We start from the raw sequence: 15,421 nt of genomic DNA, 5'->3' as shown, positions 1-15,421 counted from the left end.
AATTGGCTTGCTTATGGCTCAAGAAAGTGCATAAAACCTATTGAAAACAAATGAAAAAGCATAAAAAAACATGACTTGGTGACATGTCATCACAACACCAAACTTAAACCTTGCTTGTCCCCAAGCAAGAAAAGAATCATGCAATAAAGATTGACAATCCAAGGCAAGAAGAATAGCAACTCAATGTTCATGGTAAGCTAGTTTTCTAAGCATGCTACAATCACAAAAGAAATGTAAATGATTGATGCTTCCATCTAGCTCAATTTATGGAATCTTTTTCTTATATATCTTCCTTGAAACAAGCTTTTGATTTTCTTATTAGCTTCTCCTTTTGGGTGCTTTGCCCCATGAGTTGATAACAAAGCTACGACTTCTAAATGCTTTGTTTTCAAGTATTACCACTTGATACATAAGCACCACAAGCATTTGATTAGAGGACTTCATTAAGCTCATTTTTCTTTACTTTTCTTGACTCTCTAATCATTGATGCTCAGAGCCTTGAGCTTTGAGGGAGTGCTTTTGCACTTTGAGCCTAACCTTGACTTCTAAGTGTTTTGTTTTCAAGCATTTGGCTTGATACATAAACACCACAAGTACTTAACAAATGAATTGCCATTGGTACTCAGAGCCTTCAGCTTTCTCATTCTTTCCCTTTTTCTTTTCTTGCTTTATTTTGCATTTGCTTCTTCAAGGTTTTCATGATTTTAAAAGATTTCACAAAATGTTCTAGATGAAAACTTCAATTAAATAAAATCCAATGCAATTGAGCAACAATTAATCATACTAGCTTTCCAATACTTGTATGCGCATGCTAAACTCTTCTTTAGTTCCTTGTTTGTTTATGATCATGATGCTTTACTGCTTTTGAATTCACAAAACTCAAGTTGGTAATCATAATGGCACAGCACCATGTTACAATTTAGAAATCAAACTATGCCTTTTCATACACACATGCAAACAGAGAAGGTAAAGACAATCATGCAGTTTATAGTGCTTGAAACAAATGAGGAGAAAAGGAACTCTACAACCTTGCAGTTTATCTTCATTATTGTTGTCCTTTTTCCTCTATTCTTCCTCCTTCCCTTGCCAAACTCAGAATACTTGCTCATCCTCAAGCAACAATTAGAACAATGGCTATGGGGCTAAGATGTATCATGAATGTCTTACACAATGAAATGTTAGTAGCACATGTGTTTTAAGCAAGCAAAATTAAAGATAATAATCAAGGCACAAGAGACAGAGATATTGTGATTGCAAACTTAAGAAGGTGAGCACAATACATTGCATAAAAGATAAGTGGCACACCAAACTTAGTGTGACACTTTCACTTGGAATTGATGCAAGTATCTTGTAAGAATTGGAACTAAATTTTGTTGCATAGCAACACCAAACTTAGAATGCAACCATATGTCAATTTATTTGAACTAAAACTAAACAAAAGAAACTGTTATATGTTAAATACAATCACCAAATGAAGAGTCTGTTATGAATAAGGATGTCTTGGTGATGTATTAACAAAAACAGTTAATGAAGGAAAGCATTAAAAACAAGTAAATAAATGAAACAAAGAGAAAACAAAAATTATCCAACTAAAAAGAAAAATAACACTGTAAAAGGCAATATGATTATGCAGACAAGTGATGTTGCTGGATTGATTTGCATAGAAAAATAGGTGGCACACCAAACTTAGAATCTTGGTGTGTCACTTTCATGTAAAATTGATGCAATCATCCATGAAGATGGAAAACAGTTTGTTGCAAGGCAACACCAAACTTAGAATGTAACCATATGCCAATTTATTGAAATTTAAACAAAGCAAGGAAAAGAAATGTACCTACTGTCTACCTGTTCTTTACTTTCTTCCTCTTCTTCCAATTTGTTAAGAGAAATGACTTCAAAGGAGGAGAAGATTCAGCTATTACCCCCTGTCTTGGTCTCTCCTCAGCAAGCTTTCTTTTGTACATGGCTTGATTGAGCTTGCTTGCTATTGGTCCAGGGGTTGGATTGTTTGTGGTTGACCTCCTCTTGAATGTTGTCCTTGGTAGTTTGGTCACAATCCTCTTCTTGGTGCTTTTGTTAATTTCCTTCACTTCTTTGAATCCAAGTCTTGGTGGTTGTGTGATTGTTGGAGTCTTCTTTTCATCAAGAGTCTCTTGTATTGGTGGTTCCATGAACTCCTCCTTTATGTACTTCTCTGCCTCACTTGAGTTTGGAATGACTTCTTCACTTTCTTGCTCCTCCACTTCCTCTTTTACACTCAACATTTGTTTTAATAGCTCTTTTATGGAGGAGGTTTGTTGATCTTCCCAAGCTTTCTTCATCTCCTCTTCATACCTTTCAATCATGGATTCAAGTGTTGAGGCGTTTTGGTCCAGGGAAATTTGCGAGAGTTGTGATTCTTCATGTTCCTTTGTCATCTCAAGTGTAGTTTCATTTTTAACCACCTCATTCTTTATTAAAAATCCACTTGACTCAGTAGCCTCTTCCTCTTGTTTTTCCTCCTTCTTCATTGCACTTTCACTTGACATAAGGACCTTTTGTTCTTGTTTTTCCACTTCCTCTCCCACAGATTGATTTTTATTGTTTGATGGTTCTAAGTGTTTCCTTATGTTCTCCAGGTGCTCATTCGTCCTCTGACGGATGATTTCTTCCCTTTTCAAGGCTTTCATTGCCTCCTCCTCATTTTTTTGAACATGGACTCAAGCTCTGAAAGCCTTGAGTGGTTCATGGAAGTTTGTGTGGGTGGTGAGTTTTGAAAGGGGCTTTCGGTTGAAGTATGGTCAAGTGATGATATCTTTGGATGAATATCATATGGAGCACTAGAATTCCCTTCCCAGCCACCATTAGAATCATGACTTGCATCATTTTGTGGTGGAGGGAAATATCCCATATGATTTTCTTTCTCATCTTGTGGTTCTGAAGCATAGCTCCATGAATTGGAGTGCCCAGAATTTGAAGTTTCTTGGTGATATTCCTAACCACCATTAGAGATTGGTGATTGTGGGTGATATCCCATAAAATTTTGTTTGACCATAAGATGAGTTGAACTCCATTTGTATTTTGTAAACATCAATGAAATTTGAAATTCATGTCATAGAGAAAGAATTTCTTAGTGAGGCAATAACTCAAACACCTTGGTTTCAACTTAGAACAGAGAACAAAAATAAAGAAAATGCTTGACCTAGACTTCTCACCCACTTAATCATTGTTGATCTAATCAATCTCCGGCAACGGCGCCAAAAACTTGATGGATATTTTTGCGGAAAAACGAATTTCTCCAAAACACCCAAAACTAACCGGCAAGTGCACCGGGTCGCATCAAGTAATAAAACTCACGGGAGTGAGGTCGATCCCACAGGGATTGATGGATCAAGCAACTTTAGTGGGTGATTAGTTTAGTCAAGCTAACATTGAGTGATTTGAGTGACAATTGAAGCCAACAGAATGTAAACTTGCAGGAATTATAAAGTGCAGAAAGTAAAATTGCAAGTAACTTAAAGAGCAAGAAAGTAAAATAGCTGAAACTTAAATTGCAAGAAATATAAATTGCATGAAAGTAAAGGGGACTGGGTGCAGGGAAATTAAATGAAAGCAGTAAATCAAAGCTTAGAACAGTTGCAAGGAAATTAAAATTGCATGAAAAGTAAATTCAGATCACAGTGGCTCAAATGTAAAATGCAGAGGAACACACGTGCAGGAAAGTAAATGAGATTTGCAGCAGGCTTAATGTAAATTGAATTGAGGAACCGAACAGAAAATGAAATGCAGCTCAATTGAAAAATCTAAATGAGAGGTTGAAGATCTCGGGAAATCAATAAGACTAGAAAACAAGTCTAGATCTCAATTCCTTCCTTGATCCGCTGGCAAACAAGATGCAGGAAAATTAAAGATGAAGGCGATGAAACGAACTTTGATTCAAATCACAATTCACTTGAAAGTTTGCAGAAGAGGAAAACAGAGAGAATTCTCAAGGTGAGATTGAAACAGAATTTCTTCAATTCTCAACCCAAGATTCAAAACAAAAAGAAAAACTAAAGAGAGAGAGTTCTGTATTCCTAATGCTCCCTAGTGGAGCTCGCCCCCCCAAATAAAATGAAACAGATACCTATTTATAGGCATTTTTACAAAAATGAAATTCAAAACAAATTACAATTAAAATGAAATTTCTATTCTAACTATCTCTTGTGCCTTTGAGTGGTGTCAATTAGGCCCTTGCTCTTGATGGAATTGGTTTGATAGAGGCCTTGGTTGATTGCTCTTGGAGTTGGAGAGAGAACCAATGTGAACCGGGTTGTGAATCTTAAAAGCTTGAGTAAAAGTTTGAGTAAAAGTTTGAGGCAAACTTTTACTCAAACTTTTTACACCAGCTGCCCCATTCTTGCTGCTACCAACGTTTGAGCTAAAGTTGGGGTCAAACTTTTGCTCAAACATTGGCCCCCTTATGCACACTCATGGCGCTACTTTGTCCTCTTGTCAACGTTGTCAATTTTATGCCCACTATAGACTATTATATATGGTTGGAAAGCTCTAAATGTCAACTTTCTAACCCAATTATAATCACCTCAATTGAACATCCACAACTCAAGTTATGCTCCTTTGAAGAGGACAGGGTCGCTGGCTTTGGTGCCCAACGTTTGAGGTAAAGTTTGCCTCAAACGTGGTAGAAAACACCAGTTTTGGAGGCTCAAACGTATTGTTCACCCCATATTATTATTTATTGTTGGAAATCCCTGGATGTCTACTTTCCAATGCCGTTGGGAGCACATCATTTGGAGCTCTACAGCTCGAGTTATACTCCGTCGAAGGTGCAGAGGTCAGTTGGCCTCACTGTAGGTTGCCACCATGTTCGTTTATGCTCATTACGGGGAAGTTTTCTCCCTCAATTTTAGTGTCCACCATGTAGTGCCATATATTCTTGGAAAGCTCTCGATTCCTACTTTCCATTGCTTTTTGAATCACCTCATTTGGAGCTCTGTAGCTCAAGTTATTCTTGTTGGAAGTATACCCCTTGTATGCCTTGTGGCGCCAACGTTTGCCAAAAAGCTTGAGGCAAACGTTGGCGCAAGCTTTTTCTCCCCTGGGTGTGTTGGTGTGGCGCCAACGTTTGCCAAAAAGTTTGAGGCAAATGTTGGCGCAAACTTTTGCTCTCCAGGGTGTTGATTTGTGATGCCAAAAGTTTGCCAAAAAGTTTGAGGCAAACTTTTGCTCAAGCTTTTTGCCCAAAAGTTTGCACAAAAGTTTGAGGCAAACATTTGGTCAAGCTTTTTGCTCCCTGGTTCGTTTTCACTTATTTGAAAAGTTTGAGCTAAAGTTTGAGGCAAACCTTTGCTCAAGCTTTTTGTTCTCTTTTCCTCCTAGCCATTCCTTCTTGCTTCAACCTTTCTCCAAGCTTTCTTCACCTATCATTAATCAACCAAATACATCAAAGCTATGCTCAAAATCATGAGATATTTATTCTTTCATAATATATGACAATTATAGCATAAAACCTCATGAAATTCCATTAATTCATCTATGGTTGATTAAATCAAAGGAAACATGAAAATCTACCCAATTGGCTTGCTTATGGCTCAAGAAAGTGCATAAAACCTATTGAAAACAAATGAAAAAGCATAAAAAAACATGACTTGGTGACATGTCATCACAACACCAAACTTAAACCTTGCTTGTCCCCAAGCAAGAAAAGAATCATGCAATAAAGATTGACAATCCAAGGCAAGAAGAATAGCAACTCAATGTTCATGGTAAGCTAGTTTTCTAAGCATGCTACAATCACAAAAGAAATGTAAATGATTGATGCTTCCATCTAGCTCAATTTATGGAATCTTTTTCTTATATATCTTCCTTGAAACAAGCTTTTGATTTTCTTATTAGCTTCTCCTTTTGGGTGCTTTGCCCCATGAGTTGATAACAAAGCTACGACTTCTAAATGCTTTGTTTTCAAGTATTACCACTTGATACATAAGCACCACAAGCATTTGATTAGAGGACTTCATTAAGCTCATTTTTCTTTACTTTTCTTGACTCTCTAATCATTGATGCTCAGAGCCTTGAGCTTCGAGGGAGTGCTTTTGCACTTTGAGCCTAACCTTGACTTCTAAGTGTTTTGTTTTCAAGCATTTGGCTTGATACATAAACACCACAAGTACTTAACAAATGAATTGCCATTGGTACTCAGAGCCTTCAGCTTTCTCATTCTTTCCCTTTTTCTTTTCTTGCTTTATTTTGCATTTGCTTCTTCAAGGTTTTCATGATTTTAAAAGATTTCACAAAATGTTCTAGATGAAAACTTCAATTAAATAAAATCCAATGCAATTGAGCAACAATTAATCATACTAGCTTTCCAATACTTGTATGCGCATGCTAAACTCTTCTTTAGTTCCTTGTTTGTTTATGATCATGATGCTTTACTGCTTTTGAATTCACAAAACTCAAGTTGGTAATCATAATGGCACAGCACCATGTTGCAATTTAGAAATCAAACTATGCCTTTTCATACACACATGCAAACAGAGAAGGTAAAGACAATCATGCAGTTTATAGTGCTTGAAACAAATGAGGAGAAAAGGAACTCTACAACCTTGCAGTTTATCTTCATTATTGTTGTCCTTTTTCCTCTATTCTTCCTCCTTCCCTTGCCAAACTCAGAATACTTGCTCATCCTCAAGCAACAATTAGAACAATGGCTATGGGGCTAAGATGTATCATGAATGTCTTACACAATGAAATGTTAGTAGCACATGTGTTTTAAGCAAGCAAAATTAAAGATAATAATCAAGGCACAAGAGACAGAGATATTGTGATTGCAAACTTAAGAAGGTGAGCACAATACATTGCATAAAAGATAAGTGGCACACCAAACCTAGTGTGACACTTTCACTTGGAATTGATGCAAGTATCTTGTAAGAATTGGAACTAAATTTTGTTGCATAGCAACACCAAACTTAGAATGCAACCATATGTCAATTTATTTGAACTAAAACTAAACAAAAGAAACTGTTATATGTTAAATACAATCACCAAATGAAGAGTCTGTTATGAATAAGGATGTCTTGGTGATGTATTAACAAAAACAGTTAATGAAGGAAAGCATTAAAAACAAGTAAATAAATGAAACAAAGAGAAAACAAAAATTATCCAACTAAGAAGAAAAATAACACTGTAAAAGGCAATATGATTATGCAGACAAGTGATGTTGCTGGATTGATTTGCATAGAAAAATAGGTGGCACACCAAACTTAGAATCTTGGTGTGTCACTTTCATGTAAAATTGATGCAATCATCCATGAAGATGGAAAACAGTTTGTTGCAAGGCAACACCAAACTTAGAATGTAACCATATGCCAATTTATTGAAATTTAAACAAAGCAAGGAAAAGAAATGTACCTACTGTCTACCTGTTCTTTACTTTCTTCCTCTTCTTCCAATTTGTTAAGAGAAATGACTTCAAAGGAGGAGAAGATTCAGCTATTACCCCCTGTCTTGGTCTCTCCTCAGCAAGCTTTCTTTTGTACATGGCTTGATTGAGCTTGCTTGCTATTGGTCCAGGGGTTGGATTGTTTGTGGTTGACCTCCTCTTGAATGTTGTCCTTGGTAGTTTGGTCACAATCCTCTTCTTGGTGCTTTTGTTAATTGCCTTCACTTCTTTGAATCCAAGTCTTGGTGGTTGTGTGATTGTTGGAGTCTTCTTTTCATCAAGAGTCTCTTGTATTGGTGGTTCCATGAACTCCTCCTTTATGTACTTCTCTGCCTCACTTGAGTTTGGAATGACTTCTTCACTTTCTTGCTCCTCCACTTCCTCTTTTACACTCAACATTTGTTTTAATAGCTCTTTTATGGAGGAGGTTTGTTGATCTTCCCAAGCTTTCTTCATCTCCTCTTCATACCTTTCAATCATGGATTCAAGTGTTGAGGCGTTTTGGTCCAGGGAAATTTGCGAGAGTTGTGATTCTTCATGTTCCTTTATCATCTCAAGTGTAGTTTCATTTTTAACCACCTCATTCTTCATTAAAAATCCACTTGACTCAGTAGCCTCTTCCTCTTGTTTTTCCTCCTTCTTCATTGCACTTTCACTTGACATAAGGACCTTTTGTTCTTGTTTTTCCACTTCCTCTCCCACAGATTGATTTTTACTGTTTGATGGTTCTAAGTGTTTCCTTATGTTCTCCAGGTGCTCATTCGTCCTCTGACAGATGATTTCTTCCCTTTTCAAGGCTTTCATTGCCTCCTCCTCATTTTTTTTGAACATGGACTCAAGCTCTGAAAGCCTTGAGTGGTTCATGGAAGTTTGTGTGGGTGGTGAGTTTTGAAAGGGGCTTTCGGTTGAAGTATGGTCAAGTGATGATATCTTTGGATGAATATCATATGGAGCACTAGAATTCCCTTCCCAGCCACCATTAGAATCATGACTTGCATCATTTTGTGGTGGAGGAAAATATCCCATATGATTTTCTTTCTCATCTTGTGGTTCTGAAGCATAGCTCCATGAATTGGAGTGCCCAGAATTTGAAGTTTCTTGGTGATATTCCCAACCACCATTAGAGATTGGTGATGGTGGGTGATATCCCATAAAATTTTGTTTGACCATAAGATGAGTTGAACTCCATTTGTATTTTGTAAACATCAATGAAATTTGAAATTCATGTCATAGAGAAAGAATTTCTTAGTGAGGCAATAACTCAAACACCTTGGTTTCAACTTAGAACAGAGAACAAAAATAAAGAAAATGCTTGATCTAGACTTCTCACCCACTTAATCATTGTTGATCTAATCAATCCCCGGCAACGGCGCCAAAAACTTGATGGATATTTTTGCGGAAAAACGAATTTCTCCAAAACACCCAAAACTAACCGGCAAATGCACCGGGTCGCATCAAGTAATAAAACTCACGGGAGTGAGGTCGATCCCACAGGGATTGATGGATCAAGCAACTTTAGTGGGTGATTAGTTTAGTCAAGCTAACATTGAGTGATTTGAGTGACAATTGAAGCCAACAGAATGTAAACTTGTAGGAATTATAAAGTGCAGAAAGTAAAATTGCAAGTAACTTAAAGAGCAAGAAAGTAAAATAGCTGAAACTTAAATTGCAAGAAATATAAATTGCATGAAAGTAAAGGGGACTGGGTGCAGGGAAATTAAATGAAAGCAGTAAATCAAAGCTTAGAACAGTTGCAAGGAAATTAAAATTGTATGAAAAGTAAATTCAGATCACAGTGGCTCAAATGTAAAATGCAGAGGAACACACGTGCAAGAAAGTAAATGAGATTTGCAGCAGGCTTAATGTAAATTGAATTGAGGAACCGAACAGAAATTGAAATGCAGCTCAATTGCAAAATCTAAATGAGAGGTTGAAGATCTCGGGAAATCAATAAGACTAGAAAACAAGTCTAGATCTCAATTCCTTCCTTGATCCGCTAGCAAACAAGATGCAGGAAAATTAAAGATGAAGGCAATGAAACGAACTTTGATTCAAATCACAATTCACTTGAAAGTTTGCAGAAGAGGAAAACAGAGAGAATTCTCAAGGTGAGATTGAAACAGAATTTCTTCAATTCTCAACCCAAGATTCAAAACAAAAAGAAAAACTAAAGAGAGAGAGTTCTGTATTCCTAATGCTCCCTAGTGGAGCTCGCCCCCCCAAATAAAATGAAACAGATACCTATTTATAGGCATTTTTACAAAAATGAAATTCAAAACAAATTACAATTAAAATGAAATTTCTATTCTAACTATCTCTTGTGCCTTTGAGTGGTGTCAATTGGGCCCTTGCTCTTGATGGAATTGGGTTGATAGAGGCCTTGGTTGATTGCTCTTGGAGTTGGAGAGAGAACCAATGTGAACCGGGTTGTGAATCTTAAAAGCTTGAGTAAAAGTTTGAATAAAAGTTTGAGGCAAATTTTTACTCAAACGTTTTACACCAGCTGCCCCATTCTTGCTGCTACCAACGTTTGAGCTAAAGTTTGCGGTCAAACTTTTGCTCAAACGTTGGCCCCCTTATGCACACTCATGGCGCTACTTTGTCCTCTTGTCAACGTTGTCAATTTTATGCCCACTATAGACTATTATATATGGTTAGAAAGCTCTGAATGTCAGCTTTCTAACCCAATTAGAATCACCTCAATTGGACATCTACAACTCAAGTTATGCTCCTTTGAAGAAGACAGGGTCGCTGGCTTTGGTGCCCAACGTTTGAGGTAAAGTTTGCCTCAAACGTGGTCAAAAACGCCAGTTTTGGAGGCTCAAACGTATTGTCCACCCCATACTATTAAATATTGTTGAAAAGCCCTGGATGTCTACTTTCCAATGCCGTTGGGAGCACATCATTTGGAGCTTTACAGCTCGAGTTATACTCCGTCGAAGGTGCAGAGGTCAGTTGGCCTCACTGCAGGTTGCCACCATGTTCGTTTATGCTCATTGCGGGGCAGTGTTCTCCCTCAATTTTAGTGTCCACCATGCAGTGCCATATATGCTTGGAAAGCTCTCGATTCCTACTTTCCATTGCTTTTTGAATCACCTCATTTGGAGCTCTGTAGCTCAAGTTATTCTTGTTGGAAGTATACCCCTTGTATGCCTTGTGGCGCCAACGTTTGCCAAAAAGCTTGAGGCAAACGTTGGCGCAAGCTTTTTCTCCCCTGGGTGTGTTGGTGTGGCGCCAACGTTTGCCAAAAAGTTTGAGGCAAATGTTGGCGCAAACTTTTGCTCTCCAGGGTGTTGATTTGTGATGCCAAAAGTTTGCCAAAAAGTTTGAGGCAAACTTTTGCTCAAGCTTTTTGCCCAAAAGTTTGCACAAAAGTTTGAGGCAAACTTTTGGTCAAGCTTTTTGCTCCCTGGTTCATTTTCACTTATTCCAAAAGTTTGAGCTAAAGTTTGAGGCAAACTTTTGCTCAAGCTTTTTGTTCTCTTTTCTTCCTAGCCATTCCTTCTTACTTCAACCTTTCTCCAAGCTTTCTTCACCTATCATTAATCAACCAAATACATCAAAGCTATGCTCAAAATCATGAGATATTTATTCTTTCATAATATATGACAATTATAGCATAAAACCTCATGAAATTCCATTAATTCATCTATGGTTGATTAAATCAAAGGAAACATGAAAATCTACCCAATTGGCTTGCTTATGGCTCAAGAAAGTGCATAAAACCTATTGAAAACAAATGAAAAAGCATAAAAAAACATAACATGGTGACATGTCATCAGTTGACACTGAATTTAAGGGAGAAAACCTGCCTTGAAAGTGCAAAGATGAACATGCTGTCAACTTGTAGTAAGGCCAGCTGACCTCTTCACCTTCCAAGAAGTGTAACTCGAGCTGTAGAGCTCCAAATGATGCGCTTCCAAAAGCGTTGGAAAGTAGACATCCAGAGCTTTCCAAAAATATATAATAGTTTGGGGTGGATATTAATTTTGAGCTCCAAAACCTGGCAATTTTCATCCCCTGATCGCGGACGTTATTGGCACTCACGTTTTCCAATAACGCCAGCAACTAGGCCACCGACCTTGTCCACTTCAAATAAGCATAACTTGAGTTACAGAGGTCCAATTGAGGTGATTCTAGTTGCGCTAGAAAGCTGACATTCAGAGCTTTCCAACAATATATAATACTCTATAGTGGGCATGAAATTGGAGCACAAACTAGAGGCATCTTTTAAGCCCCAAAAACACCAATTGGGTAGCAAGTGTGACATTAGCCACACTAACTTCAGCACTAACGCCACACTTGTAGCGTTAGTGTGGCTAACATTAGCACTGACATTAGCACCTGGACCTTAACTTGATTCCCTTTCAAGGACCACCCAACCTCAAGGAAGCAAGCCCACAAGTGTCAACCAATCAAGGCCACAAGAAGCATCTAGAATAGGAATTTTCATTTAATTGTAAATTGCTTTTAATTTCATTTTGTAATTTAGAGAGCCTATATAAGGGCCTTAGCTTTTACATTCAAAGGACATTCTCGAATGGGGGATTGAAGAGGGGTCTTCGGACTCCCTCCCCTCACACACTTTTCCTTCTCTTTCTTTTCTTTGTACTTTTTATTTATGAATTTTGAAGTTTCAATTGTAGTTTTAATCTTCATCTTTACTTTTCTGCACTTTCTTTCTTTTCTATTTTGGTAGAGCAATGATCAACTAACTCTTTTCATTGGGTTAGAGAGCTCTATTGTGATTCAATGGATCAATTGTAGTTCTTATTCTTCTTCTTCTTTCTTTTCTCTTGATTTTACTAGAGAGCTTTCGATCTTCATCCAATTGGGTAATTGTCTCGGAAGAGAAGTTTCTCGTACTTGGATTTCCTCTGAACCTTGGAAGAGGAATGAGGAGATCATGCTAGAAATGCTTTCTCATGTTGGACCAAATTGGGGTTGGATGGGTATGGTGACTATAATCCTACCAACACTTGATTTGGGAAGGCATGTGGTATAATCAGTGACCATACTTCATCTCTTCTCATGAGCAATCGACCAAGGAATTGGCTATTGATCAAGAATTGAGAGATTGAATTACCAAGTTCAATCACTTAAGATTGCCAAGGAGATCAATGAATGCATTGATTGAGGAGGAGATGAGAATGAACTTGATCCGGAGGATTGCAATATCTCTTGATCCCAATGTTCATCTTATTTTTAGTTCTTACATTTACTGTTCTCGCCATTTTACTTTTCTGCACTTTATTGCTTTCTTTACTTTTATGCTATTTACATTTCCTTTTTACTTATCACTCCAATATGATTCGTCTAACTAGGATAATCAATTAACCATTGATTGCTTAATCTGTTAATCTCTGTGAGATTCGACCTCACTCTATTGTGAGTTTTACTTGACGACAATTCGGTACACTTGCCGAAAGGAAGATTGTTGTGAGACAAGATTCCCCTTTATCACTTATGTATTTACAACGGTAGAGTTTCTACACACCATAGATTAAAGTGTGGAGCTCTGCTGTTCCTCAAGGATTAATATAAAGTACTACTGTTTTATATTCAATTCAACTTATTCCGCTTCTAAGATATCCATTCGCACCCAAGAACATGATGAAGGTGATGATTATGTGACGCTCATCATCATTCTCACTTATGAACGCGTGCCTGACAAACACTTCTGTTCTACATGCAAACAAGCTAGAATGAGTATCTCTTAGATATCTAATACAGAGGACCGAGTCCGAGATATTAGAATCTTCATGGTATAAGTTAGAACCCATGGATGGCCATTCCTGAGATCCGGAAAGTCTAAACCTTGTCTGTGGTATTCCGAGTAGGATCTGGGAAGGGATGGCTGTGACGAACTTCAAACTCGCGAGTGCTGGGCGTAGTGACAGACGGAAAAGGAGGGTAAATCCTATTCCAGTATGATCTAGAACCTCCAGATGATTAGCCGTGCCGTGACAGATCATTTGGACCTTTTTCACAGAGAGGATGGGATGTAGCCATTGACAACGGTGATGCCTTACAGAAAGCTTTCCATGGAAAGGAGTAGGAATGACTGCATGAAGACAGCAGGAAAGCAGAGGTTCAGAGGAACGAAAGCATCTCTATACGCTTATCTGAAATTCTTACCAATGATTTACAAAAGTATTTCTATCTTTATTTTCTGTTTATTTATTATCATTATTCGAAAACTCCATAACCATTTGATATCCGCCTGACTGAGATTTACAAGGTGACCATAGCTTGCTTCAAGCCGACAATCTCCGTGGGATCGACCCTTACTCACGTAAGGTTTTATTACTTGGACGACCCAGTGCACTTGCTGGTTAGTTGTATCGAAGTTGTGACAAATTATGAATTAAGATTAGAGCACCAAGTTTTTGGAGCCATTACTAGGGATCACAATTTCGTGCACCAGCTTATTAGTCTTATTTACTGTTTATTGCTGCTGATTATTGCTAAGATGTTATGTTAATATCATTGTTGTTAATTTTCATTGTTAGACTTCCTTAATTGAGGTTACCTTTTGTTACTTGGTTTTAAATTTTTCATGTTTAACCTTTTTGAACACCAAGTACATGTGACACTGCCTCAAGCTCTTTATATTTTTCGAATTGCATATTGTAGCTAGCCATCATGTGATTTGATTTCATTATCTGTGATGTGGCAAATTATGTATGATCAATGCATTTTTTGTTAGGTGATGCTTGTGTATGATTGATCTTTATCCACATCACCTATTTCATGCGTTGAGATTTTGGAATTGTTAAATTGGATCGAAAGCTTACCTAGTGACATATTTTTGAGCTTTTCAAGCTTTGTGGACCATTCATGCTATGTGATTGATTTTAATTTCTACCTCTTCACCTAAGTTCTATAGCACCAATGTCTCCCACTTCTATGTCAATTAGGTATTGCAAATAAAATTCAAAGTGTGTCATTGATTGATGTGTAAGTTTCATACCCCATTTTGTTCATTAAAGTTACCTTGCACATCAATCTATGTCCATACCTTTATCCAATTTCACAATTGCTTGATTATTTGCTTGAATGCTTTCATGCTTCTGATAAACCTCATTTTCAGGGTTTATCATGTATTGAATTTAGAGCATTTTATCAACCTTTTCTCATATTTATTCAATGAAATAGCATGGTTTTGTGATTCTCCTTTAATTTGTGTATAAATGTAAAAACATGCTTTTAGACCTTTAATTTGATAATTTTTATTCACCTTTGATTCCACTAGATGCCTTGATTTGTTTGCTAGTGATTTCAGGTTGAAAAGGGCTAGGGATGGATCAAAGGAGTGAAGAGAAAAGCATGCAAAATAGAGAACACATGGAAAAGCCAAAGAATTGGATGAGCTCATGGATGCGCACAGGCAATGTACGCGCACGCGTGGATCACCAAAACTCAAGGGACGTGCATGCGTGCTGTAAGCGTACGCGTCGGTGCTGGCACATAATTTTAAATTAAAAACATGCCCGGCGAATTTTGAGAAGCTGTGGGGCCCAGTTTGTAACCAACTTTGGCGCCAAAATGCTTTAAAGACCAAGGATTGAAGAGCAAACAGGGGATTCCATCATTTTGACACATAGTTTTAGTTTAAGGATTAGTTTTAGTTAGTTTTAGAGAGAGAAGCTCTCACTTCTCTCTAGGATGAGGATTAGGTTTAGTTCAATAATCTTAGATCTAGCTTTAATTCATGCTCTTTTCTACTTCTACTTCTCAATTCTTTGTTGTTACATTCATTAGTCTTCTATTCTTTTGTTGTAATTTCTTCTACATTGTTTCCATACTTGTTGATTTACTCTTGTTCCTTTTATTTTCTTTTAATTCAATTTGAGGTAATTCATGTCAATAATGTTCTTTTTTATTGTTGTTGTTAATTCTTTGCTATAATTGTTGTTGGATTTCATTCTTGTTGTCAATTTACTACATTTTCCTTTTATGCCTTCCAAGTATTTGTCAAAATGCTTGAGAAGATATTAGAGT

Source organism: Arachis ipaensis, chromosome B10, assembly GCF_059453495.1.
Source record: "Arachis ipaensis isolate K30076 ecotype BB chromosome B10, ASM5945349v1, whole genome shotgun sequence".
NCBI classification, from domain to species: Eukaryota; Viridiplantae; Streptophyta; class Magnoliopsida; order Fabales; family Fabaceae; genus Arachis; species Arachis ipaensis.
The sequence above is the reverse complement of the archived record's forward strand: the minus strand, read 5'-3'. Positions refer to the sequence as shown.